General features: G+C 44.7%; 1 long non-coding RNA gene across 1 annotated transcript in view; it reads right to left on the bottom strand.

Annotated features, from left to right (window-relative positions):
- Positions 1-2,750: 2,750 nt before the first annotated feature.
- Positions 2,751-27,751, bottom strand: part of LOC140216332 (uncharacterized) — a 181,626-nt gene continuing 156,625 nt past the window's right edge. The window contains exon 3 of the long non-coding RNA XR_011892978.1: positions 2,751-2,967. This is a non-coding gene — a long non-coding RNA (uncharacterized lncRNA). The remainder of the gene's footprint in view (positions 2,968-27,751) is intronic.

Below are 27,751 nucleotides of genomic sequence, written 5' to 3'. Positions count from 1 at the left end.
CTCACCTCACAAGCCATGTGTGATCAAGGGCCTCAAAAGAAACCAAGCCACCTTACTGCTCCGCATTCGCACGGGCTCTGCTCGAACCCCTGCGTGGATGTATAAGACTGGCCTGGCGTTATCACCATTATGTTCAACGTGTGGTGTGTGCGGTGACATAGAACATTACCTAATGTGCTGTACTGTGTATAACGCGGAAAGGAGGGTGTTATTCGGGTCCCTCAAGAAGACAGGAGTTCCTCACAGCTCTTTTCAAGACATTGTTTTCCCGCGCGGGAACTGGTTGTGTAGGAAGGAGGTCTCTCGCCTTCTTTTAAATTACCTACAGGACACAGATTTGGCCTCCACATGGTGAACTGAGGAGTGACCATTTGTATTTTGTGAGGTCTGTGTCTGATTATGTGATTTACTTATTTTAAGTGTCGCTACGGTGGAGCAATTGCCGGCAGCAACTGCAAGGCTAATCCCACCAGTAGCCTACAACAACTCAACTCAACTCAACTCAACCTTGATTGAGTCGTTTGCACATAGTTCGAACGTTAGTTCTAGAGGCACCTATAAGCTTCTTTAAAATCTTTAAAATGTTAGCTACTTGATGCTCAAAAAGGCGAGAAGTATTGTCTAAAGCACCGAAAATCGGCGACGAATCTAAACACATTTAGACCATTTAAATACCCTAGTTTGCTTAAGAGGAGCCTGTCTAGCTTGCCTAAAACAGATCATTACGTAGCAATGCCACGCATGAGCCAATGCAGATTCCCCGCTTCTGCATATTCCTCGCATTGCAGGGATTGCTTTTGCAAGACCGAGTTTAATCGCATGTTCAATAGTAGGCAGGGGCTAGGACAAATGCACTAGGGAGATGATCGACGCCATGTAGATAAGGCAGTTACACTTGTGTAAGAATGCATTCACTCTCGCTTTCCAACACAGAAAGGGATTAGCAGAAGAATAGTGAGCGCTGAAACTGCGAACACCACGGTACGTCTTGTACATTTGCGTATGTTCTGTTTCGAAATAAATAAGTTGGAAGCAGCGCTTAATGTGTACAGTACCTGCCCCCTTCCCCCTTCTTATATTTATCCACATCTTCTAGCTCAAAAACTTTTTTGTGACGCTTTCAGAAGTAATGTTCATCTTTAAATAAAGATAGCGGAGAGAGAGAGAGAGAATGATAAATGAAAGGTGGCGAGGTTAACCAGGACTGATCCCGGTTGGCTACCCTACACTGGGGAAAGGGAAAAGGGGACAGAAAGATTAAAAGAAGAAGGGAAAGTCCAGTGGGGATATCGTTCAGTCACTCAGTCCGGATCAGAGATGCTGACTCAATCCGGTAGCTTTCAAATATCGAAGCAGCGCTTTTGTGGCCTAGGCACTCAAACAACAATGCCTACTCTTATATTTGCTTTCATAAAATTTTCGCAAGTGTTCAATCACGAACAATCACTTTTGCACCAAAGCTCTTTAATGTGCTGTGTTGCAAGCTTGCGCGATAGCGCGCACCTAGTTCATGCATTGGCGCTTTCTTTTCTTTTTTTATTTGCAGTGATCTTCTCACCACCGACCACGAAAACGTGCGAAAGAGACAAAGGAAGCCATTCACTTTGAAACTCTTCGTAAATTAGGTTCCCAATGGCAGGCGTCGTCAGCGCCCGAGGTAAAAACGCGTTATCTCACGCGCACGTATACGTGCCTCGCTCTTTTACGGCGCACTTCGCCGCTGCGTCGTACATTGCCCGGAAGCGATCATTTGCACGCGCCGGGGAGCATCCGTCCATACCGCTTTTTGGTCGACTGGCGCTGCCACTCTTGCCTACGTTGCATTTTCGCGTGGTGAACCTTTTATTTGGCCCTGTTGGCACATTCTCGGCATGGTATCGCGACAACCATTGTGCGAACATAGTTAACAAAAGAATAGGGCATTGTAAGCGCACGTGTTAGCATATAATGCATACCAAGCAGATTTAAACAGGGAGCAACAGAATGGTGTAGTACCTCGCCATCAGTGGCATTGTGTGGAAACGCGCGCTTTATAGAATAGTGAAGTAGGTTTACATCTTCGTGTCATGCGACGTGAAAGTTGAACTAAGTTATATAATCGTTTGCGGTAATGTGCTTTGCTGTGTAATTATGACCCGATTGTGTGCAAAGCTGAACGGCGTATTTTCATGGACTGTGGAACTGTGCGTGTTCTCGTGCAATATTTTGCGGTTTCCTGGACTTCTGTGCACAACATTCATGGTTTTGTGCTCTTTGATTGTATACTCAGTGTATTGCAATGCCTTTAGTAATTCGTTTTGTTTGCCGAGCAAAGAGCAGTAGCCGGTACTATACATAAAGGCGCCAACCTCTGCTATACTATCGTGCCTTTAAAAGCAGCAGTGTTGGAATATCTGGAGCTGCATTCTTGTTCGACCACTTGCGCGGATGACACTATATCAGCGCATACGTAGGGAAAAAAACTGAACTTTGTTCAAAGTGTAACAGTTGGAGAGGTACACAGGAGAAGGGCGCAAAGACAAAATGCCTGGGGAGGTCCATCCCAACGCAAACAGTCGTAGCATTTGACAGAGAGTAGTACAGACACTTCACAGTATAGTGAACATAAAGCAAGATCAAAAACACATTGTGAACAGCAAACTAAGTGACATCACTGAATACATATACTAGTTTCTATTATGTAGCAACCATTTGAGTAACAGTGTCTCTGAAAGCTCTAAACGAAGTACTCTCATAGATAAAGTTTTCAAGATGTTTGTAATGTTAGCAAAAGAGCCAGCACATATAATCCGTCATATTTCTTCTACTCTCCGTGTTCGTCTTTAGCGCTGTTTTATGGTGTTCCATCCAACGAGACGCTACCATGTCATGCAGAAATGCCTTCAAAAGTGATCGATTGACAATCCAACACCTTTGCCAGAAGCCGTCTTAGTTATCTTGTTGAAATGTTCAGATTTTTAGTAGTCTCTGTAAAAAAATTGAGGAAGAGAATAAAAAATTCAGGACAATAATGCACAGGAATGTGCAACGCTGCTTTCAGTTGTAGCAGTACTTGTTAAATTTCAGTCGGCGGTTAAGTGCTTGATAGCGGGTCAGGATTTCCGCGTTTCGTGTGCCTATACTTGAATGATGGTTGTATTCAAGTCGAACATTTTACTCTAGGGTGCTCTTCAACTCTGCCTTTGCGATATCGCCCTTGCTTCCAAAATCCTCGTCCAAAAGGCTGAACCGGAGCGCTGATCGCATGTCGTTCCATACTTTAGCCTACAACTTCGTGCAGCTCCAACTTAAACCTTCAATTATCTATCCGGCACGCCACGGTATAGTAGCAACTGGTGGTTCCCGATAGGTACACACATTTTTAAAAGAAAGTGTATCAGGACAAAGAAAATGAATAAATAAAGCTGTAGCACCTGCGTAGTGACGCAGTGTATTCGACAAATAGCTCAAATCTCCAATAACAAATGCCGCTCCAATAACTGTGCTCTGTAGAATCCAAAATGTGCTTAAGGAAAGCGCTTCACAACCAAGCATAAATAGAATTCTAGTAAAACGATTTATACATTACCGTATGTGTGTGTCCTCATAGTAGCAAGAATGATCTGGTTGCCTGCAGTATATTAACTCACGCGATGTTTACGTAAAGAAATTGTTTATTTAGAGTGCAGATATACGATGGGAGCCTGCTAAAAAGAGATAGCGATATGCAAACGATGTTGGTATTTGAGCTTTCTTCAGGGCGATTGATAAAAAGCAAACAAACAAACAAACAAGAAGGCAATCGACATTATTAGGTAGCAATATCGAAAATCACCAATTAATAAGTTCATGTTAATCGTTAAATAACATCAATATTATGTGCGTACGATGAGTTTCAAGTCATTTTTCACAGCGGGATGATACCTAGCGCCGAATCGGGATGGCCAGTCATCTTATAACACAGCAGAGTGCAGGATTCGGATTAGTGGCGTTAAAGCCAGCTCGAAAAGAAAGGCAGTCACGAACGGGCTGTCCAATGGCTTTATTAGGTCCAGAATAAGCATGCTCTTAAGAGCTTACGCGCGCGTATAAATTGATTTTCGTATACCAGGTGTTAGTAACAGGCTAAGCGTATATAAGAAGAAAATAAAAGAAGAGAGAAAAGAAAAACCCATTAAACGGCGTTTGCTATGTTCTTTCTTCTGCACGGGGAAAGATAATAAAAAAAAATATGTGCAGATCCGACGCACTGTGGCAATCCGTTTCACGCGAAGCATTTTGCAAGTATAGGTTTACCGGGCTATCCAGCATTGTTTGTGGTCTCTCACGTGAAGAGTTTTTGCCTCGCGCCAGAGTTCCCTCTAGCGTACTGTAGGAAACTGTTTGCCTCGAAGCACTACTAGGTGGACCAGCGTGCTTGTGTAAATCGTGTAGTTAGGTGCATGGCACGAGCGCGCATGTGTGCGACGACAGCAGCAAGACGACAACCACGTTGACAATGATCGTGTGGTGGCAACGGCAAGATATCTTCTGCGGCCATGGGCGCGAATTTATACTGTTAGGAATGGCCGTACGGGGTGGCAACGTGCCAGCTATTTCAGCCCGTTGCACGTGTTCCAATCCAACCAGACGGGGCGCACTTCAGAGAACTGCGGATAACCGGCAGCCACGTGGCGCGGGGTCAGCTCAGGAATGTGCTACCCGCCAGCGCCACCCTTGACGGAGCAGAGTTCTACGAAGCCCCCCTGACGTCGGCTCCGGACCTTTACACCTGTGTGTGTGTGCAACACGACTATGTGAGCTCGCCTCCTCCAAAAGGGCGGGTCATCTTCGGTGACGTCGAACGGTGACGTCGAACGATGACTGGACGAACGTTTCCGTTCGCTTGGAATAAAGGGGGGGGGGGGGGGGGGGGGGCGAGAGCTTATAAGCAGCGATTGTCGGCTGCTAGTGGGTGCTCGTTGTCGTGCTCGTCGTAGTAAGCCGAGTGCTCGTTGTCATGCTCGAAATGTACTAGTGAGCTGTGTGCTCGTTGTCGTGCGAGAAATGTACTAGTGAACTGTGTGCTCGTAAGCTGTTTGCTGTATGCGTCGTCTTGCGGGCACCATTTGGGAGTCACGCTAGACTGTCGATGTGTGTCTTGTTTTAAATGTAAATCCTGTAAATAAATCCTGTTCACCGAGTTCCTCTCTACGACCTTCAACTCCTTCAAATGGTGGCAGCGGCGAGATCGTCCGACGACTCCTACATCTAGTTGACAGCGGTAGGGTCGTCCGACAAATCTTACAATAGTACAGAGCCCTTGTTTCGTTCCTCCTAAATGTTTAACGGACGCACGCAAGAGACGCAAGATTTGAGACGTGATATGCGATTAAGCGACCAAGTGTTACGCAGTCACACGTACCATGTTTGTGTCATGCACCTGCCCCCGGTGACAAGACATACAAAATTTGCAACTCACCATGGTTGGTTAACGGCTATAGTGTTGCGATGCTTAGCACGAGGTTGTGGTTTCAAATCCCGGTCATGGCGGCCGCATTTCGATGGGAGCGAGTGCAAAAAACACCCATGTAATTAGATTTATGTCCACGTTAAGGAACCCCAGGTGGTCAAATTACTCCGGAGTCCTTCACTATATGGTGTGCCTCATAATGAGATCGTGGTTATGGCACGTAAAGCCACATAATTTCTCAAAATTTGCACGCACGCGCGCATGAAATAGGTACACAAGAACAAAAGCTCGTGAGCAGATAATAAAAGACAAATATTCTCTTGGCAGTAGAAATGACGCCATTCCTTGATGTTGCCTTGTAAAGACAAAGAAAAAGGAAGACGAGTTAAAGAGTGCCGCAGAGGAGGATTTAGCTGTAGTATATAAATGGTGGCTGGTTACGCCATGCTAGTGTAAGGGTTAAAAAGAGAATAAACATCGATGGGAGAGACGAGATAAAACGGGGAGAGCAACATACAACTCGCGAACAACGGAAACGAAGATATGAGCGAAAGATGAAACGAAAAAAAAAAAAGGAATTACTACAGTCTTCGTTAAGACAGCGCACGTTTTCCTAACGAATTCTAATACACACGTTCAAGATCGTGTAAATAAAAAAGGAACGTAGTTTGAGCGGAGTGGTACAAAGCGGCATCTCCCTTTGGGACGTCTACGCGCTACAAGAGTCTCGATGGAACGAATTTCGCGAGCAGATCATTTTCATTCGTGTGCGGCCAGCGCCGAGGGACGACGTCTCAATGCAGAGCACCACGCTTGAACATGACCACGTGGCAGTGTTCACCGTGAAGAGCTTTCGGGCACCATCTCCAATAAAAGAGGCTCATTAAGGGAGCCTTCGTGCTAGAGGTACGAGGCCTAGTAAGTCTCTACAGCGAGTACCTGCTTGAAGTAATCGCGAAACACACATGCACACGCACACGCACACACACATCCACACACAGGGGTTCACGGGAGAGCGTAGAAAAGGATAGCAAGCAATACTGTCTAGGCGCGTGCTAGTGATTGGTACGGCCGCAAGAGAACGGCACCGTAATCCGCAGTTAATGATGCACAGCGTGTTTACCGCGCCTTATGCGCATGCGCGCAATGCCCCGCTGCAACAGCCGATTCTGTTCGGAGTCCACGCACTGAAAGCTGGCGACGAAGGGACGAAGTGTGCACGCGAAAATCGATAGAATAAGTATTGTATCGCAGAGGTTTGTTTAGTAGGAGATTTCAATATTGCGGTAATGGAGTAAGAAGAGTAAGAGTATTGTGGCACGCGACATAAATAACAGCCCATTCCAGAGTTCTGACGCCAATTGCACCCATGTTTATGAGGTGTAGCTCGCAGTGGAAAAAAAAGAAGAAAGAAAAAGCGACGATACAGAATAAGACGTGTTGAAAAGCACGGCCCTATTTTCACGGATCTCCTCCTACTCTGCGCTGCTGACTGGCGGTCGGGTGTCAGCGGCGTGCTAACCAGTTAAGGTGCGGTCAATAGAGTTTCAACTTCTTTGTTCCATAATCTCTCACTCTCTTCACCCTGTTGTGTTCCGCTATGACAGTAGGTTATGCGGATGCTTCCGTATCGGTGGGAGCGCCCTTTATGTTTTACAGCTGTGTGCCTACTAGCTCTCAACCACGGCCTATTTTCATTGCAGTATGGATTGGAACTACTAATACTAAGCCTTTAATTTCGCTGGTCTTGATATTTGCGGAGCCGGGAAATTGAACTCAAATGCACATGTTACTACGGTGCGTAATAGAACAGCCTCTTTTGCAATTAAAACATTTACGCTTACTCTGAAGCCGAAAACAATCCATCGAGATACCCGTCCTTTTACTCGCGAGTCTGCTGTAATTCCAAACTCAGTCCTAATTGATAAGGGTTTTCAGTCGTCCTAGCTCTTTCCACTGATAAAAGCAAGCCTACGCGTGCAGATTATTTTTGAGATTTTTTTGTTGTCTCACGCCTAAAATATACCCTCTGTAGCCATCCGCAAAACGCTAGCGTTATTTACAGCCTTCAAGTAATTGTTCTAACAAGAAGGATAACTCACATAACAAAGCCGCGTTAAAAATTCAAGAAAAACATGAGACCCCGGAATAAAAGCCCTCCTTGTGTTAAGATGAACTCATTATGATCGACAGAGTCGTGAACGGGCTGTATGCAGGCCGCATGTGTTCAGGTGTAGTTGTGGTGTTGGCTGGACGCTCCCCAATATCCGATGCACTTTCCCTTACACCACGGAGTAAAAGAAAAGAAACATGGAGTAACTGAAGGGAGGCAGTTTTACGACGTGCTATAAAATATCGAGTTATGGCTGGGATCAACCATAGGAAGACAATGTCCAGTGTCTGAAATGCTCCACTCCTGCGGCGGATACACGCCATCTATTCTGGACATGCCCTCGGACTGCACTTTCCCTCGGACAAAGGCGGTCCGCAAATGTGTACCTAGGGGAGAAGGAACTAATCGGAAGACTATGAACAATGGCTCATGAGACAATACATTTTGGAAAAAGGGTGGTTGTTTGGGGTGATCGGTGAAACATTACTTCAGAATAGAAAAAAAATATATGTCTAGACCGCAAAACGTTGAACGAAGAAAAAAGACAAGACAGTTAGTGTGGGCTGGGTCCTGTCGCCTTCTTCCTTCTTCCTTCAACGTTCTGCGCACTAAAAACGATTTTTTTCTTGTCTGTAGTAACACTTTACAAGCCGCGTTTGATGTATCTGCATGAAACCGGCCTGCATGTTTGTATTTACTTTGATCACGACATTGTGCCGCGTGGTAACCCAGACGAATTAAAAAGTATTACTTGAAGTAGCACACGTGGTATTATTTATTTATTTATTGATTGAGTCACTTAAAATACCTTTAGTGCTATTAGTGTTACAGCGAGGAGTGGGTGAATTCCGTTATACAGTATTAGGGATTGCGGCTTTCGTGGTCAGGGGCCGTAGAACGTCACTTAAAATACCTTTAGTGCTATTAGTGTTACAGCGAGGAGTGGGTGAATTCCGTTATACAGTATTAGGGATTGCGGCTTTCGTGGTCAGGGGCCGTAGAACGTAATACTATTCCAATATGTTTTTATTCCAATCTACTGACGTCACTTTTGCGTAACCGCCGACGCAAGCATCGGGCGATCACCCGCAGGGTTGTCTGAACAAGCCAATCAAGTGCTCCCCTCGTTCATAGGAGGTCACTTTTGTTTGCTTGAAAAACGAATAACATTGCCTGCACTGAGCTGCTTGTCTTATCTAATTGGCTCACAAGAGGCGAGGAGCATGCTCAAGTGGAGAGGGATTCGATGGGGCCGAGCCACTGCACTGAATATCGATAACCGGATGAAGAGGGTGGTGCCGGCGTCTGTGATTGGTCCGCTTTCTCTTACTTAGCTTGCGGTGGCTCGTCGACAATCGTGGCGGTATGCACCCGAAGCTTAAGAATGAGGCTAAACCGGATCTTCAGCAAAGAGTTGGCAGAACGAGGTTGTAAGCGTGCCGAAAGTTCTCGAAAACGTTACACGGCCGCGCAAAAAGTTTTATTACACGCAAATAAACCCATGCTCTCCCGCAGGGGCGAGTAGCCAGTGATGGAGCGATCGGTGGCAGCCATCTTTTATTCCTTTCGGAACGGGGCAGCCTGCGGCTATTCAGAAGAAAATTCAGTTTTGTTCGGCATATTAATGCGTCTTTAACGCGTACGCGTCACTTTGACGCGGTAAGTTCTTGCGGTTTTGTGACGTCGCGTGAGAGGCAGGTGAAGCAGGTGCAGCTCGAAAACTTTTGACGAATAGCCGAGGGCTAATGGTAAATAGGCATCGAATCAGAAATGACTATTTTTGTTTTGCTCGGTCAAATTATGCATATTTCAGTGTGTACACGTCATATCAGATGGCGAGCTATCGCGGTTTTCGTGACGTCGCGTGACAGAGAGGTGAAGTGGGGGTGGTCCAAAAAGTTTTTGACCAATCGTGTTGGGCTTATTGCAGAATTGGAATAGAAAAGTTTGGAACAGTTTTACGTTATAGCGCCCCAGGATTGTCGACGGTGAAGGCGGGAAGGTCGTTGCATTTAGCGGCTGTCGTCGGTAGGAACGATTTAAAATAAAGGTCAGTACGGCGGTTTAAGTGCACTTTAATCTTGTGGTCCAGGCGTGAAGAAATGTAAGAAGCCGGGATGGACACGTCTTCTCACAGTTGAGAGTTTGGGTAATATATCTTATGGCAAAAAGAACACATACGCGGGCGATTCGCCTTTTAACTGACAATTCTTGTAGGCTGAGCTGAACTTTCGTGGCAGAAGCATGTGCCGTGCGGAAATAATTGCACATAATGAAATGCGCAGAACAATTCTGAGTGCCTTCGAGTAAATGTGTTAGTTGCGTTGTATGTGTATCTCAGATTGATGAGGCATATTGTAGTTTGCATCTTACGAGCGATGTATATAATGCTAGCTTGAGTGAAACAGAAGCACGAGCATAATTGCGATGCAAGAAACCAAGCGAGCTGTTAGCGCAATGGAAAACGTATTCAACGTTTGTCTGAGATGACAGGTTGATTGTTATGTGAATGCCTAAATATTTATTAGATGTAACGGGAGAGAGTATGTGAAATTGTTACATATACATAATTTTACATTTCATAACGTTTACTTTCATTAGCTAATGATTTCACTTAGGAGGGCACATTGTCAAGATCTGTATGAAGTAAGAAAGAATCTTTGGGGTTGGTTATGTCGCGATAAACGACACAATTATCGACGAACAGAAGAATCGTAGAAGAAACAATGTTAGGAATGGTCGCTAACGATTTGTGAGATGCATGCTCTAGCACGCGCTTCTGAAACTAATTGCATATGCAAGAAACTTTCTTTGTTCGAACTACATAGTCAAGGATAAATTTGACTGGTCGATTAGGAGTCTTTCTTCTTCCCTGTTGCGAAAAGGTGTGCTTTATCATCCATTACACGTAAGTTCTGAAGCTTTACTGGAAAATGAAAGCTAGACCTTCCTTAAAATACCCAAGTAAGTATGCGATATCGCACAAAATCAACCAAATAATACCCTTACCCTTTGAACACAAAGAAGTGGAAGTAGCTACAACTAAGGCTAATCAGTAACTTATGTATATGAGCGCAATCTTAATGTGTACTTGTTCTATTAACGTGTTTCTGAGAAGGCTTTAGAGATCATAAAGTTAGTAAAATGTTCACTATATAGTGGATCTTATTTGTACTGCCCGATAACATCATATAATACATTGGTGAGCCTTTCGGGCAGGCGCACGCATACATCATGTGGCATTATACTATATCATGCCAAATTGGGCCTTTGCGACGGGTTGGTAAGTGTGTGATGATGGCTCTTCTGTTTGTGGCCTGTTCGGACGAGGCTTAAAGTCTGCATCCGCGACGTCTAGCTGCTGTCAGACCAGAATGTCTAATTGTTCGCGCACTGAACTTTGACAGAAGGTAGCATAATAATTCTGCTTGATGTGGTACAATGTATTAAGGCACACTCAATGAATGGCTATCTTGGGATAAGTCCGCACCGACTAGATATATCTTAATGTTCAAATACCAACTCCTTTGTTACACGATATTAGCAGCCGTGACACCTCTTAATTGTTCGCGCAATGAAGTTTGATCGAAGGTATTTCTTGAATTCCGATTCACGCGCTACACAAGGTGTACTCGATCCCGTGATATAGTGTTATACATCCGCATTAGTAATTATGGTTTTCAAGTTCCAGAACCCCCCTTTACCCTGCCTGAAACACACCGCACTAACCACTTGCTTCTATCTAGAAAGTGCGTACGATGAATTTCGGCGCAAGATTGGTTATATACATATAGTTTCTGTATGCTCCGGCGTCTCCGGAAAAACAGTCACCTGCCAGCAACAGCTGTCCTTGCTTGACATAGGCCTGAAGCTTCGCTCTTCTCATCTTGGAGCTGTCGCAAGCATCGATGTTGGGGGAGGAAAAACCAATCTCGCATCCACCGGCCCGACAGCAAGATTAATCAGCGAGAGTAGTAGTTCTAGGCTGGGCAGACGGCTCCAGGCGGCTAGGTCGTAGCGAATGTTGCGCACCTTAGCATACCGTGGGGCTACTCTAATGCGTCATGTTTGACGTTTCCTGCGACGTTTTGCGTGCATAAACCGCCGAGGCACTTCTTTAGGAACAACACTCTTCAAACAACTATTAAGGTACAGTGGAACGTTGGGCTCCGATTCCTTTCCAAGTTCGCTCGCGCTCTTGTTTATTGAGCTTAAAAAACACTGAAAGAGAAAATATGGCTATTTAAGCAATAAAGTAGGCGATTATTAACGTAGACGTCATGACTTCGATATTTTTGCGCCTGCGATGCGCTAAACATAAGCCAAACGCAGCTGTCCTCAGCGAGCCTCAGTGCGCTTAAGCAGTGGACTCGTGGCGGCACCCCGTGGCGGCCACGGTATCTACGCTATGTAGCCGACCGCAGCTACCAATAGCAGTCGCGTATTAGAATCCGCTTTATTACGAAATAAAGCGTAAGCCTTTTTCCTTAAGAGAGTAAGAGGGCAGGCTTCTGTTGAAAAGAGAGCGTTTGAGAGAAACGAAACTTCGTGATCTGCTTGCGAGCTCCCGCCTGCTACAGGAAAACTTGGCTGAGATGTTTACAGCCCGGCGTACTACCCGCGGGCTATGTTACTTCACCAAGCCCGAAGGGCGGTTCAGGGACCCTGTACATCCTTCCTTCCTTCCTTCCTTCCTTCCTTCCTTCCTTCCTTCCTTCCTTGTAGTGTGGAAGTGTGGCAGGGAGACCCCAGGTCTCGGTGCTGAGAATGCTGCAGACGGACTCCTTTCTGTCTCGATCCAGGCTGAGCCACTACACTCCGGGTGTGGATCTCCGCTGCCCTGACTGCGGCGAGGAACGGTCCTCCTTAAACCACATGCTGTGGAAATGTTCTGCGTTGCACCACTCGCCTTTCAACAGGCAAGAAGACTGGGGAGAAGCCGTCAAGAGCGATGACTTTAAGTCCAGCTTCGGGCTGTCCAAAGGGCCTGCGACAGGGCTGAATATCATAGTATTTCGCCCCCGGCGCGGGTGCGGTCCGTGACTACGACAACGCAGTCCCTTAGGACCAAACAAGTTTCCTATCTGTCTGTCCTTCTTACTTTCCTTTCTTGCTGCTTCCTTCAGTTCTTTCCTTCTTGTACATATCTTTGTGATTAAGCTCATTGTTCCTGCTGCGCTCACCAGTCTCAATTTAGGCGGTTACCTTGCTTGGTTCAATGGCCCTGAATAATTCGTTATATATAACGAACTATTCAGTTTTGATTTTATTCCAGTCTTTATGCGTCATATTTACACGCCGCCGACGCAACCATTGTGCGGTGACCTGTAGTATCGTTTGGAAAGTTCTCTTTTGTTTTGGTATTGCCTACCTTGAATCTTATTTAATTTGATGAGAAGAGGCGAAGATTGCGCATAAATGGGTTTCGGTGGGTCTGAGCTAGTACCGCGAATGTACATAAGCGGATAAGGAGGACGGTGCCAGCGTTTGCGGTTGGTCCAGGACCCCTTGCTTAGCTTGTGGTGGCTGGCCGAAAATCGCGGTATCTTGCAATGCAAGCTTACAAATGTCGCTAAAACAGATCCTCTGCGCAGAAAAGTTAGCAAAGTGACGCCGTATTGGCGCCGAAAGGGCTTTGCAACGTTACACTACTAGGATTTTTTCTTATTACACACAGAGAAAGCCTTTCTGCGCAACAGCACATAGTAGCCAGTGGAAAAGTGATCGGTGGGCCGCCATTTTTTTATTTTCGGAATGGGGCAGTCTACAGCTATTCCTAAAAAATTTCAGCTTAGTTCGACATAATAATGCGTCTTTACGGTGTACACGTCAGTTTGCCGTGGTGACTCCTCGTGTGTTTTTGATGTCGCGTGACAGACAGACGAAGTGGGTGCAGCTCAAAAAATTTTGTCCAACAGCAGAGTGCTAATGGCAAAACAAAAAGCGAAGAATAGAATACAATGTTTTTCTTTTGTTTGGTCTAATTATGCATAATCAGTGTGTACAAGTCATATTAGAGGAAGAGGATGCGCGGTTTTCGTGACGTCGCGTGAGTGACAGGCGAAGTATAAAAGTGGCCCAAAACGTTGTTGACCAATCTTTAAAGGCTAGTGGCAGAAACGGAATGTAAAGATATTGGAACAGCTTTACGTTGTAACACCCAAGAATCAAACAGCTCTAGATTTTTTTTCAATATTTATGAGCCCAGAAACCTTAAACACCGTGCATGCAGCACCCAATGTTAAATTTTTTGGCTGTCTATGCCTGCGAAAAGAAGACATTAGATAGAGAAGTCATAAGCGCCAGGATGTCTACTAAGTAACATCGTCAAATTTTGTAACCTAAGAAAAATATCGATGGCAGTAAGAAAACAACAGACTCTAGCAATGTGCCCCTGTGGCAAAATATAATGAAATTGTCGTTTCTCAGTGGGTAAACCAGAGTTGCAGAAGTCTGCAGATTAACCGCGTCAGTCGCTTAAGAAAACAACAGCGCACCGAAAAAAAGATTGAATACTCTAAATCCTTAAGAAAGGCTGGAAACCATAATGCGAAAGCACAGCCAATAAAAAAGAATAATTTCATACTTGAAGAAATACGCCCACGCCTCAGGATATGTAATGACACATCGCAAGAAAAGATGCCCCACGGCTGTGCCGAATAGTTGTTCAGCGAATTACAAACACAGCAAAGAAAAAAGAAAACACTGGATGACGAACTACCGACGCTGAGCACCGCTCATTCCTCATAGCGCCTACACTGCGAACGAAGGAAGCGAGCCAAGGAAAGAGCCAAGCTAACAGCAGCAAAAATTTAACTATAAGAAAAAGAGGAAGCAAGATGACAAACAAGATTTGTCGATTTGATATAGTGTGCACTTTCTGCTTCCGCATTTACTTGGTGTTCCTAAAATTCCACGCGTGTCATCTTCGTGCGACTTTCGTCATCAATTTCCATGTCCCTTGAAAGCGACGCCGAATCTATTACTCTCGCAAGCTCTCTGTCGCAACGCAGCAACCGCGTCTTCTTCTCCTCGCTGTTGAGCGTCTCAATTGCGTCACTGTTTGTGACTTTCTCACGTTTGTTGACTTTTGGTGCGCAGATTTCCACTTGCAAGTAAGCTAACACACAAATAAATGAGCGCAAGCATGCCAACAAGAAATAATCACGCGCATTTCCTCTAAAAAAGAAGTATCTCTAAACTTTATCTCAACGGGCCAACAGATGTAGTGGACAATATCGTGAAGGCCTGGGGTTGCATATGTAGGGCTGCATATGTCATCCCCTTAACCTAGGGCCCGTAGTCACCAAAGTGGATTAACCGAGAATCGGCGCACAATATAATGTAATAATAGAAATTCTCAAGAAATTCAAATTATGGCGTTTCATAACGTGTTAACACAGGGACAAATAACGTGGTAACACAGGGACTTTAGCGATTTAAGCACTGATGAATGTGACCTGCTGCTGAGGGCTCGCGCTGCCGGCGTCGTTGCGTAACTACTACGACGGCAACTGTATGTCATGGCTGTACATATTCGCTCATTTGTAGCTTTCCTTCGGGAAAACCAAATGCCGCACTCACCACCCCATCTACGACCTGCAGTTGTTCTTGCGCTTCGGAGAATGCAGGCAAGACCGACGGAACAGCGCTACTGGAAAGCATTGGTTTGAAAGGCACTCCACACGACTTCAGTAAGTGGGCGTTGAACTCGTAATCCTCTGGACGAAAGTGCAGCGAGCACACTATGCCATTTTTCGGCTCTTTGCCAACGCGCTGTGGCAGACGTACGGCACTTAACCACTTCGAACGGAGAGGTTCACTCGTTGGCACACAGTGATAAGTAACGTTGGATTCGCCACTGCAATGCCCATGGCAAAGTTCCGCGGACCGTTTGCGCATCCCACGACATCATATGGACGTGGCATTCTCACTGCTTGTTCCAAATGCAAGTTTCGCGAGCGAGCAGAACCAGTGCAGCACGACGCCATAACGAAACAACTGAAATTCCAAAGAGCGCGCGACGCAGAGTCGAGCGCGCAGAGTCGAGCGAAAGCGAAAGCTTTCGGCAACCCATACTACTGAAGGGTAACGTCAAAACGTTATTTTTTCTTAGAATCGAACAGAAGTACCCAAATAGCATTTTCTTCCGTCTTATAACCTAATGAAATGATCTCTTTAATACGACTAGTTGAGTACTAGTGACATAAATTATGATGAGTGCCTTCGTCATCGGGCTAGTATACCGGAATGTCGCTGAGGAGTCTCAAATCGTGTTATGCATTTACCTCAATTTCTCAATTACTTAAGCTCTGTTCGCGATTATATTGACGCCTTAGATGTTCGAGAGCATTGCCTTATCGCTTTAACTTGAATTCATAGTAATAACCTTTAGTGTCCCTTTAAAGTGATGCGTGCTTATATTCCCAATGTGGTGCGTATACTTCAAAACGATTAGCAAGAACACACACACTCGGCCAATTGTAATGGCGAACACAATGTTATCGAAGGCACCCAGCCAATGTCAACCGTCCTGTGAACCAAACCACATATTTTAAAAGCTGGCTCAATATCGTTAAAGAGGCTGCTTTGCTTAAATCAGTCGCTGTTCGATCCTCCTACGCTATAATTCCCAAGCAGGAATATTGTGGCCCAGAAATACAAGCTTGTTAAACGCAAGGGAATGAATAGAGTAGTGTTAATAAATAAATAAATAAATAAATAAATAAATAAAATAAATAAATAAATAAATAAAAGGTTCCGCCGCTTGCCATAACGCAGCAACTTCTGCGTGCGGTATTTCTATGCGTTGTATCGGTTTCTCCTCTTCTCCACTTTTGATTCCCTCCTCCCTAAAGAGCAGGCAGGTGTTGTGCCCCTCTCGGTGGCAGTTGTCAGCTTGCTCCCTCCATGTTTCCGTTGTGTGCTTGTATGTTTCCATAACTAATAATAATATTAATCCTGGTTTACTAAGCTAGTCACCTCTCTTGGTACACTTGGCGTCATAACTTTTCTTTTCGATCAACCTGGTCATTGCAGGCCATTCTGGCGGCCACCATTGTACACCTACATATTTTCATGCTGAAAGCTGTCGAGTAAACAAAGGTCTAATACACGCTCCCCACTCCGTCATCACTGTCAGCAAACTTTTGCCGTGGACATGCACGATCTTTATCCTAAAAGATTGATATCGAGGAACTGTAAGTTCGTTAGGCAGCGCAAAACTTCATGCGTACAACCAAGCCTGCCAGTCAGTGAGCCGATGCATCTCAAACAGGAAGAGAGACGAAGACTGATGGGTTCGAAAACTATCGCAACAGCGACATTAAAACTAGCATGTACTTTCGAAACAAGTAAATGTAGTCTTCTTTTTCGGCCAAGTTATTGTTCTTTCTTAAGTGAAGACATTGCACTGCACCTCTTCAGTGCACTTAGATGAAGACACAGTCACTTGAAAAGTTTTACCGGACGCTGCTCATGGCGATTGGCCAGTGATAGCCTTCCTGGGTTCTAACTTCTCTCTTGAAACGATCAAAGCTTGGACTGCTGCATTGGAGAGAAAGAAATACTTAAGCAAATGAAAAGGCAAGAGCCTCTACGAGTGACGTGCTTGAGACGCTATGTACTGATGACTTCCCCCGAAGGGTAGCGTACATAGGTTAGGTGGAGTGATGAGCAAGAATGAAGCCGGAACTGTACACTTTGCATTTTTCTTGAGTGTTTGAGGATCGATATTTTGTAAGTTTGGGGCTTTATGAACAAGAGCCTACGTCTTTCACTGCTAGTTCTTGCTAACGGGCCAATGGAACAAAGGAAGCGCGTGTTATTGACGGCAGAATGCTTCGATGCCATAGTCACTCCAGTTTACGACAAAGCCAACAAAGAGCTGTTCGCTTAAGCGGCGTTCTTAGCGAGTTACTGACATAGGTTACTGATCTATACACGCCTACAAATGATATACCACATATTATGCGGGATAGCATGGGAACTATTCTCCCTGTCGCAGTGTTCATATAACCGTTTATTGCAACTATTTCGCGCACTGCGTATTCAAAAAGAAAGCTCAATGAATATTCTTAGTAAGATAGTAAAAGGAAATGTGGTATTGTATCAACGTTACTAGGTAGGCGCACTTGGAAAACACCGCGAGCTCGTCACAGCAGCGAGGTGGCCTCTGGCTGTGGCCCAAAACATGGCGGCGCTGCGATTGAGATGCGTGAATTTTTCTCCGCATGTCGTCTGCTTCATTGTGTGCTGTTGTCAGCCTTCAACTCAACTCACGTTAACCGCCGTAGCCTTTTCAGAACACTTTCAGTTCTCCGAGTTCGACTAAGGATGCGTATTGCGACAGGAATGTGTCCCCCTACCGCGAGCACAGCAACTTTCTCGCTCAAAGAGGACACATCTTAATTCTTCTAGCGAATGATCGAGGATCGCTCGACACGCTGTACTGACCTATCCCAGTGCTGCTTAGATACTGTGTTTATGCTTCTCTGAGGAATAAATGCTCATCAACGCATAAACTGTAAATTTTTGCTTAGTTTTTCTTGCTGAGTTTTTAATTACTACTCGCATGCCTGTTTTGCGACGAATAAATAAATTATGCGTAACAAGCGTACATTGTATTAAATTATTTATTCATTTATTAAGGGTAACAATCGCTACAAACAACTCAAGTAGTTGAGTGCTAATATGATGGCACCAACGGAATTGCTTCACCATTTGGAATTTTAAAGCGCCCTAGCCCACACATGACTGCATTTTTGTGATGTTTACATTAACCCTAAATGTTCCGCTTGCGTGAACAAGCCTTCTATCTCTTTGAGAAGTAGAGAATGACTGAGCAGTGCTGAAGAAGGCCGAAAGAGAGAGAGAGAGAAGGCACGCAGAATTGTATTGGAGTGAAATGTGATGATTTTAGCTGGCACGTCGTGAGAAGTTCCGTTGCAGGAAAGTTTTTTTTTCTGATGCTGTGACAAGCCTTGACCGGTACAACTCGACAAAAACAATTTCCCCTCAAAGTGAGTCGCAAGCAGCGACGTCTACCCGCCTTTGCTTATTGTCCGCGTTCAAAAAGTCGTCTGTTCAGACTCTGTCGTGTGTATGGGCTGATCGCACTCGTTAAGAACAAGCCGCGTCTCTTTTGTCAAATATCTGTTCGCTAACGAAGAGCAGATGTCCTTATTTGCAGCAGAAAGAGCTCGCCCGAAGCGGTGTCATCGTCTGCTCGGATCGTGGTCGCAAGTCGATGCGAGTGGCACCTTCTAATGCGCGACAGGCTGTGGCCGCCTTTTCTATCCATGATAGAATGTGTAAGCGCGACTTGAACGAGGACGTAGAAAGTAACATACGCACAGAGACAGCGCTACTTTCAACTATAGATTTTTATTCTCGCACGAACCGATAACGGCTCGTTCGGTATGTATTTATCGTTTCGTGCGAAAATAAATATCTATAGTAGAAAGTAGTGCTGTCTCTGTGCGTCCGTTTTTTTCTACGTCCTCGTTCAGTCGCGCTTACACATTCTATCATGGATTCTAACCATCTATAGTCCGCCAACGGGGTTTAGCCAAGTTCATTTCCTAGCTGGTTTCCCAAGTAACCTAATCTAGTAACGTCGATAGTATGGGTGAACGAATGGTGAAATTTTTAATTCAGATCGAATAATATATTCCAATACATTTACCTTCCGATGAACAATATTTTTGACTTTGTAAGCAAAATAAATGTAAAGTTCGTGTGGAGGACGCTTTGAGAAAAAAGAAAGAGAGGATTATTTAAATTACTTGACACATACACGTAATGCCGTTCGCAGCTGCATTCCCAGTCAACTAAAGAGCTTGCAAATGAGAAACAGCTGTTCTTGGTTATCTAGCGCACCAAGGCATATGCAATTATAAAAAAAAAAAAGAACGACTTCAACAAATACACGTTTAGAGGTCTGCGTTCCTTGGACAAACGCAAGCGTGATGCTATATAACTCCGTACATTGCTTTAAAAGAATTCAGATAAGAAATTTGTTAATAAATTGCTTTCCCAAAATCGAAACAACAAATCAATACATAGGATACCTCACAGCGATGCGTTTTTATGCAATGGCTGGCACTTATAGAACAGCGGTTATGAGCCGAATGCAATCGCCCAGGCGGTGCTCCCTCTGCATAGCAACAGTGGCTCTCCGGCAGGAAAATCAGTCGCAACAATTCTCAGCTGTATTGATAGCTCACCGCGGAGACTCAAATAAGAGTTTCCATCTCGTTTATTCCAAAAGAAACGAATAGTTTAAAATTTCGAATTGTAAATTCTTCGATCGAACGGGAATAGAATAGCAAAGTCTATTTGATTCGCATTTGATATCCTAAGTATGCGCGCACCCTCAGAAAATATCAGTGTGGTGAAACAGCTGGTTGAAAATAATAGCAGGAGGCGGAGGAGGAGGAGGAGGAGGAGGAGGAGGAGGAGGGAAAAGATTAATAGGTGAAATACTGATAAGCAACACGAACCTGTATTTTAAAAACGATAAAGGTCCATATTCCGAAGTTACAAAGCCAGTATATTGCAGTGTGTTAGCGGACATGGGCAAATATGCAAGATAGGCTCTTACGCTAAATCTACGCATAGGCAGACGAGAGCCAATTGTGATTTTGGACATATGATTAGCGGAGGCGGCCGAACAACGGCGAACCATCTTTCAAAACAAGAAATTTTTGTGAATTTCGCCTCTCATTCTCCTAGAGAAGCCGGAGGCTGTTCGGATTGCGTGGCTGCTTTAGCAAAGATCATGAACAAAGAAGCAGCGGCCGTTTAAACAAAACTGTGCTCGGTGCAGAACAACCATCTTTTCAGTAACGAACAAAGAACGCGATGCACAAAGCTACAAGGACATCTTTATCGTGGTACTGCGCAGAAAGTAGACAAAGCAAGTGAAACAACATTTGTGTCCGTCGTTTCACGTCCTTTTTTCTAACTTTATGCGGAATGCCACTCGAATGAAGGGTGAGAGAAAAGGTGGTATTATTGAGAAACGCAATAATTAACGCTGTTGCTGACCTGACTAGCTACTCAAGGTGTTCCTTGACAAAGATGATATGCACTGTTATCCCACAAAGACCGTCACCGCCCCCGCCCAGTCTATCAAACCAAATCACTTGAACATTTACTTTACTCACAATTACACCAAGAACTGCGCCGACTTATGTTCGAACCCAGCAAGACCAACTATAGTTAAGAGTCAGTACTGGAACCACCTACGGCATCACATCAGAGGCCACCCCGTCTGATCAAATTCTGAGCTGCCCAAGCCGCGCCCCATTGGTCATGCCAAGGCACGCTTCTCTCCCAAGAGCACAAGCATTAGGGCGAGTATCTCGTCATGCAGCTGTCCCGGAAGGGGTACACAGAAGCTGACAAAGAAGCGTCACTGCCACAAGTTCTCCACGTTGAGACAACTGTCAGGAAAAAAAGCGTAATAAAAGACGAGTCATGGCTATGGGGCACCGCTCGTGTTTGTTTTCACAAGGTTTTTTCTCAGAATCGTTCACTTTTCTCGTACTTGAGCTTATCTACGACCTTGCTTCCTGACACGTCCAGGTCGTTTCCTCGGCGCATTCGGGCTAGAGGCCATTGCGAGGCTAGCGGATTCGGAAAGCGGATGGCGGGGGAAGAGGTGGTCGAGTGGGCTTTGCGTGGTTGGCTGGAACTGACCGAGGTCTTCTCCTGCGATTCTCGTCCATCAGTGGCCACTTAGGAAAGTGCAGTCATGTGGAAGTTATAAAGAAAAAAAAAGGGGGGGGGGGGGAGGGAGGGTTAAGGGTGTGTAGAGAAACTTGTAAGAAGTTGACTCGCTGGTATGTGAAAAAAACGGAGGAGGGAAGGAAGCTGGGAAAAAGCAAACTTTTCTGGTTTTTCTACTTCTAGTCTATTTTCCCGAAAAGCTTTGTAACGAGGCGATCACCGAGGCGCATGGACCATCACGGACACACGTCACAGTCGCAGGTCTGTTGCCTCTCTTTTTGGGAAATGTTCTTTTCTATTTTCGACACATCCGGGCCTTCTCTCTTTATTTTCTCCTCCTCCTCGACAGCACAGTACAGCACAGCCGGTAACCCGGACATGAAGTATTTCTAGAAGCTGATTTATGGTAGCAATAGAGAGCGGATCTATAAGTAGTTCCAGACGGCCTTTTCTTTTTACCGGTCACAAAATTCTGGCAGAACCCATCAATTGATGTCTGTCAATGTCAATGCCACGGCATTTTAACGAACACTCACACCACGGCTCATTAGCAAAATTAGTAACATAGGCATAGGCAATGTCAACAGCATCGTTATGGGCCTTACAGCGTCTTACTGAAGCGACATCGTTGAGCGTTACTAAGACTCGCGCAACGCCTGCGCATCGGACAGAAATCTTGGCGTTATCAGGTCATAGCATCTTACACAGGCCTAGAAACGGGATTTAGCAAAGTCAATTAAGGTAAAAAATGGAATGCTCTCGCATTCGACAATGATGCTGAACACACTAAATTGCTCTAAGTTGCTCTAAATAAACTAAGTAAACAAATCAGGCCTGTCTATGACGGCCAGGTGTAGTAATTTTCTTGAAAGGAAGGATTGTCGTAGCCCGACTGCAGTACGAGGCTACAAGGAATTCCAATATTGGTTTCTCAGAAAGAGAACTTACGAAGTGAACTGATTTGAAGTGAACTGAAGATCTAATGACTTAAGTTAGAACGAAGTCGGCAAATAACGATGATTAGTGAAGTTCGCAAACCGAAGTGCGGGAGACAATGTGCACACGGAAAGGTTCCTTGTGCGTACTTTCCTGTTTCTCGAGTCAGCACTTAACCTATAGGAAACGCCAGCTTTATTTCGGCTTATAAAGAGAATCAAGCAATTACGTACTGCTTTAAAGACACTAAACAGTCTGGATAGCTTTTTCATGTGCTTTTTAATGAAACCTATCGCAGAGTTCAGACCGAGAGATATAGAAGATACTCTCGCGGGATTTGAAACATGAATTTTTCATTCGCAAGGCAAGTGGAAAGCTCATTTTGGCGATGAAGATGAAGTAGAGCCAGGAACCCGGATGTGCTCAAGATGACGCACGACCGCAGTATTTAACCTCAGGTTGGTCTACTCGTGAACATTCAATGGCTCAAACAAGAGCACAAATAAGAAACTGGAGGAACATTAAGGGAGGGAAAACCTTCTGAAGGCTACTTTTCCCCGGTGTTAAGTTTAAGTTTGAGGACGAATCTCCCAAGGGATAATAAAGGGGCCAGTGAACGTATTTTTCGGTCCACCTACTGCCCTCACACTGAAGCAACCCAATAATTCATGGTTTGGAAGCCATCAGAAAGGGAGAACCATCTCACGGAATCTCCATAGTTCCAAATTTCTTCGCAACATAAAGAACGAAGCATTATAAGCTACAATAAATAGCCATATTACAAACTTTCATTTATGGATGCATGCTATGAAATTTGGGAAAATGTTTTTAGTTAAAGACATCTGCTGGCGTTAATTAATCCCAATGTTTATTACTAAGTGAAGGGCTGAAAGTCAGATGCAAGCAACCGCGCTTCACGTGTTCTCTTGGGGACTGAGTAAAATGGCGTGCAAATACTTACTGATTGCTGGTCGTGCCAGAGTTGTCCCAATTTTAGCGCGGACACAGCACTGATATAAACCAAGTGGTGTTTCTTTAGACGCTTGGAACAACAAGTGCGCACACATTGTAGGGCTAGATGGGCTTCTATTTGATGTATTGGTGGTTGCGTAAACCTTACAGTACGACATTGTGGGTACCTTGTACATTGTGGGTACACAATGTACAGAAGTACATTGTGGGCCAGTTTTCTGACCACGAAACCAACCAAACCGCGGCAGATGTGACCCAATCTTTTTAACCTCAAACCGTTCACAGTTCCTTGAATTCGTGCTCTGTTTTTGTGGAAATACTTTCACCAAATTTTTTTTACACTTTAAATGTGTCTTTGTTATGAACTTAATATATCTGCCTTTCTATTAAATAATATACAGAACTGGGCAAGTTTGCACTACTTATAATGACGCAGGGAACTGCTTCGATGAAGTAAGTCTGTGCTGAGAGAACAGGGTTCAAAATCTACCGCCGGACCAACTTGGTTTACCAAGTATATGGCACTATGTACAGTCGCGGACAGAATACAATGGACCACGGGATCTCCGAAAACGTTCAATTCCCAAGCAGCCTGTAGCAGTAACCAGTAAAACTGCCCACGACAATGTTGTTAGCATATTCTAGTCGAGGTCCAAAATGCAAATACCAGATTGCGTTGTGAAGTTCCGGAGATATTCAGCTTTTTCTTAGATTTCATGGTCCATAATATTCTGTCCGCGACTGTACGTATGCGCTGCCATTTAGCGAACCTCTCTGATGCCGAAGTGGGTAACCGGAGGTGAGGCACTGGATAGGTGGGACAGGTTAAGCGCCACTCTTCAGTGAACACCAAATTGGAACACTGGGTATGTGCCGCTCTTCAATGAACCTCCTCGACGCCAACTTGAGTAGGTAGGTATAAGCCGCTTGGGTATGTGTCACTATAGATTGACGAAAAAGATACTTCAACTTTTTCCGACGCTCAGCCGAATGGACGAACCCGCGCAACGTGCAGTCCTTACAGCGGCGCCGTTAGATGGCGCTGCGTCTGTAGTGCGATGCGCGAGAGGAACCCGACTGCATACATGTTTCGGCGTTTTGGCAATACGATGCGCCACTGTATTGCTTCAATTATAATCGCAGTAACGTGACATTCATCATGAGATGGTTTCTGTCGGAATTTCTTTTTCTAATGTGCTACCGGGGCAGACGAGTTTACGTAGAACATTTTAATGCGCGAATGGCTTTTCGTGTATCTGTATAAAAGCACAGAGTTCTCGATATCTTTCGCGCGTGCACCATTCCTAATTTTTACACTTGCCCCGCCAAGAAATGTAAAATTCGTGCTTTTTGCCACAATTCCCATTTCCCACTTGCTGGCGGCCAAGACAGATCTTGTCGTCGCATCGCTCGCAGTGTTAGTGCGCAACCGTAGCTCACGAGTACGTACGAGGAGTCACGACGGTTTAGAAATGCAACCTTTGGAGCCATCTGCTGCTCAACAGCCGTAGCGGCTAGGAACAACAAGACATGACGCTTAGTCAGTCTCAAGTGCCTAAATTGCGAATAGCACAGGTATATGAACTGTCTTCTATCAGACGCCCACAATGAACTGTGTTCAGAAGTAACGCGTCCAGTAGATTGTTCTGGAAACCAACATTGCTTATTTGCGCTGCCCCTCCCTATGGGCAGAGACGGTGGTGTTCTTTCCCTGGTGGCGCACTAATGAAGGTGTGCGTTATTTATAAGATTTCAGAGTGAGCACATTCCCTTTTGTTTGCATATATCTGATTAGCGTGCTGCATGTAGCTATTCACGTGCAGAACGCAAACCTAAGCTCGTGGCTGCTCGCTCAATCCCCAGGGCAGCAGCTGTAATGCTCTTGAAACGCAATCTATGTACTTTTACCGACTGTCCAATTAAGTCAACGAAAATTCTAGAACAATGTCTGTTTTGTTCTCTATTACATGAAGAGTTAACATAGTTCTTGAAGCGGAGCGGATCGACAAAGAGAATTTATTTTGGAACACGGATGTCGGTGGCGCAAACGACTGCCGAAAACTTCCCCAGAATGTTCCCTCACGCCCAACAACACAAATGGAGGGATTAAAACTTTTCTGCCTTTCGTGGAACTTTGTCTCATCGCTGCAGCTGTAATGCAAATGTGCGACAGTCTCGATCGGACTACCGGCACGCTTTGCTGAACAGATAAGCCTAGGGCAAATGAGAAAATTGTCGGCGGTACGAATGATCTTATTCGACTATTCAAAAATTCAAAGCATGCGCACTTCGTTGATCAGCAAAGTTATTGGTAAGCACGATACCTGCCTAGAGAGCGTAATTTTACTTCCAGTAACAACAGAAGGGAACAGAGCGTGTCTCTTGTGCGTGCCCGAAGCTCAGAGATCGCGTATATATTGCGTTCTGTCAGGCGTAAATTAGGCAAGGGGTGAAATTGCGCTCGCATTCGAGAGCTCCGCGCTAGTAGCGCTTTTACCGCGGTTCTTTTATCTGGTGCTATGATTTCGTACCAAAAAGAACTTGCCAAATTTTCGCGAAAGGGTTGTGTGCGCAGAAGTTGGCAGGCGCAAAATAATTATGGCGACACATTCGCCGCGAAACAGGTAGCAACATCGGAAAAATAAGAGAGATGTTGCGGAGACCATCCATAGACATTTTCAAAGCGGTTATTGATCTAGCATCACCTGCACTGCCAGATCAAAGGTAGTCGCGAAGAGAGAAAATGTTACGCACATACTCGGAATTCTGTTGCTTTCTGAATGATACCAGTGCCAGGTTTTGTATAGACAATAGTTCTTGTCACCGAGTTTCATGCAAAACGTTACGCTCATCCAACGCACAAGTTGTATTCTATGTGAAGCGAATTATGAAATGCTATAAATTTGCCCATTTCACTGGAGCATTTTTGGCGCAGTGCAAACTGGCATGCACATGGCTCTCGCGCATCAATGCTTCGTAATGTGATAAACATTTGAATGGCTTGTATTTACTAATTTCTTTATATTGATATTAAATGTATTGGCCACCTCTTGGCCAATTTTCTGTTTTGGATATGTGCCATAGTATAGAAATCATAACCATCATTAAGTACGCGGCTATCATCTCAAAGAGCAAGTTGGTGTCAGCACAATATCATAGGGTTTTATACAATAATTACTATAGGGGGAACTCTGGAACTGCGATCGTTCAGCCACCATGGGAATGACATGGATTTCTCTAATCTTCATGCTTGCGGATTCAGACGTTATTCTGGCTTTGTTTATTCCACTTTATCCGTCTTCAGGGTCCTAAATTTTAAAGCAATCTATACATTTCTAAGTGCGGAATACTTTTCAAACACGCACAATCGCTACTAATTGCAGCGGCTCAACCTGGCGAGGTCGCCAAATTGAAACGCGCAAAAGGTCTCAACATGCTGGCTTACTGGCAAGAAATTCATAATTGCGTTCTATGCCACCTGTCTATGCATGCGTCCGTGGCGTGATGGTTTGAATGTCGGGATTTTGTGCTATAGGTCCTGTATTCGAATCCTGCCGTCAGACAATTGTAATTACGGATACGTAATTGTTTATTACACAGTACTTCATCGAAAATGACGAACTTACAAAGTTACGGTGCCGTTTGAAACCAGATGGACAAAGTTTAAGCAAATCCATGTACGTCCCATAATTTCCATACTGGTTGAACCACCCGCTTACAGCTTCCGTAGACAATAGCGCCACAGTTCTCTCTAGTAATTATTATTTGAAACTCACTGCACAATATGTACTGTCGGCTACTTGGTTGCGGGTATGTGCGATTGTAGGGAAGTCATCATCATAATGAACACACTGCGACCTTCTGAAAGAACTAGTTGCTGTTGGCACGAAGGAAATGTACGTGCGATTGTGGCATTTTTTACTCATTTCATCTTTCTAGTAAATCCTCTCTCCGAGAACGATTGTTCTGTTACCAGTGGACCATTTACGCAGCAAGAAATAGAACTTGCCATTGATCAGTTACCACCTTCCAAAATAACAAGTCTTGATGGAATATCCGGGGAATCCTATGCAGCATTTAAACCCATAATAAGCCCGGTTTTACTGCTAGGCCTTTAATTCTATAGTTTTTATGAAGACTGCCTGCCACGATAATTTGCCGAAAATCATATTATCTTAATACCTGATAATAGCGACTAAAAAAAAGCACGGTCTGTAGGAAGCTATAGACCCACCACACTGACGAATGTAGACTACAAGATTTATTCAAAAGCCTTATCTAACTAAGTGCAATATACATTGTAATTACTCATTGAACCTAAGCAAACATGCGGATATAAAGGCCGTTCCATACAAACCGACTTACACCTAGTCCGGACAGCTCCTCACTATTGCTCATTCCACTGTCGCCACCTTGAACTGCTTCAGATCAATCTAGCAGAAGCATTTGGTCGAATGCACCACACCTGCTTTTAAACTTGTACAATACGTTAACGTTCGTTCCATTGTCTATGTGTTCGCATGTGCTACACTAGCTATACTAGCCGCATCATCGTTAATGGTACA

The sequence above is a fragment of the Dermacentor andersoni genome, chromosome 3 (assembly GCF_023375885.2).
Source record: "Dermacentor andersoni chromosome 3, qqDerAnde1_hic_scaffold, whole genome shotgun sequence".
NCBI lineage: Eukaryota > Metazoa > Arthropoda > Arachnida > Ixodida > Ixodidae > Dermacentor > Dermacentor andersoni.
Note: the sequence above shows the minus strand (reverse complement) of the source record. Positions and strands in the feature narration are given on the sequence as shown.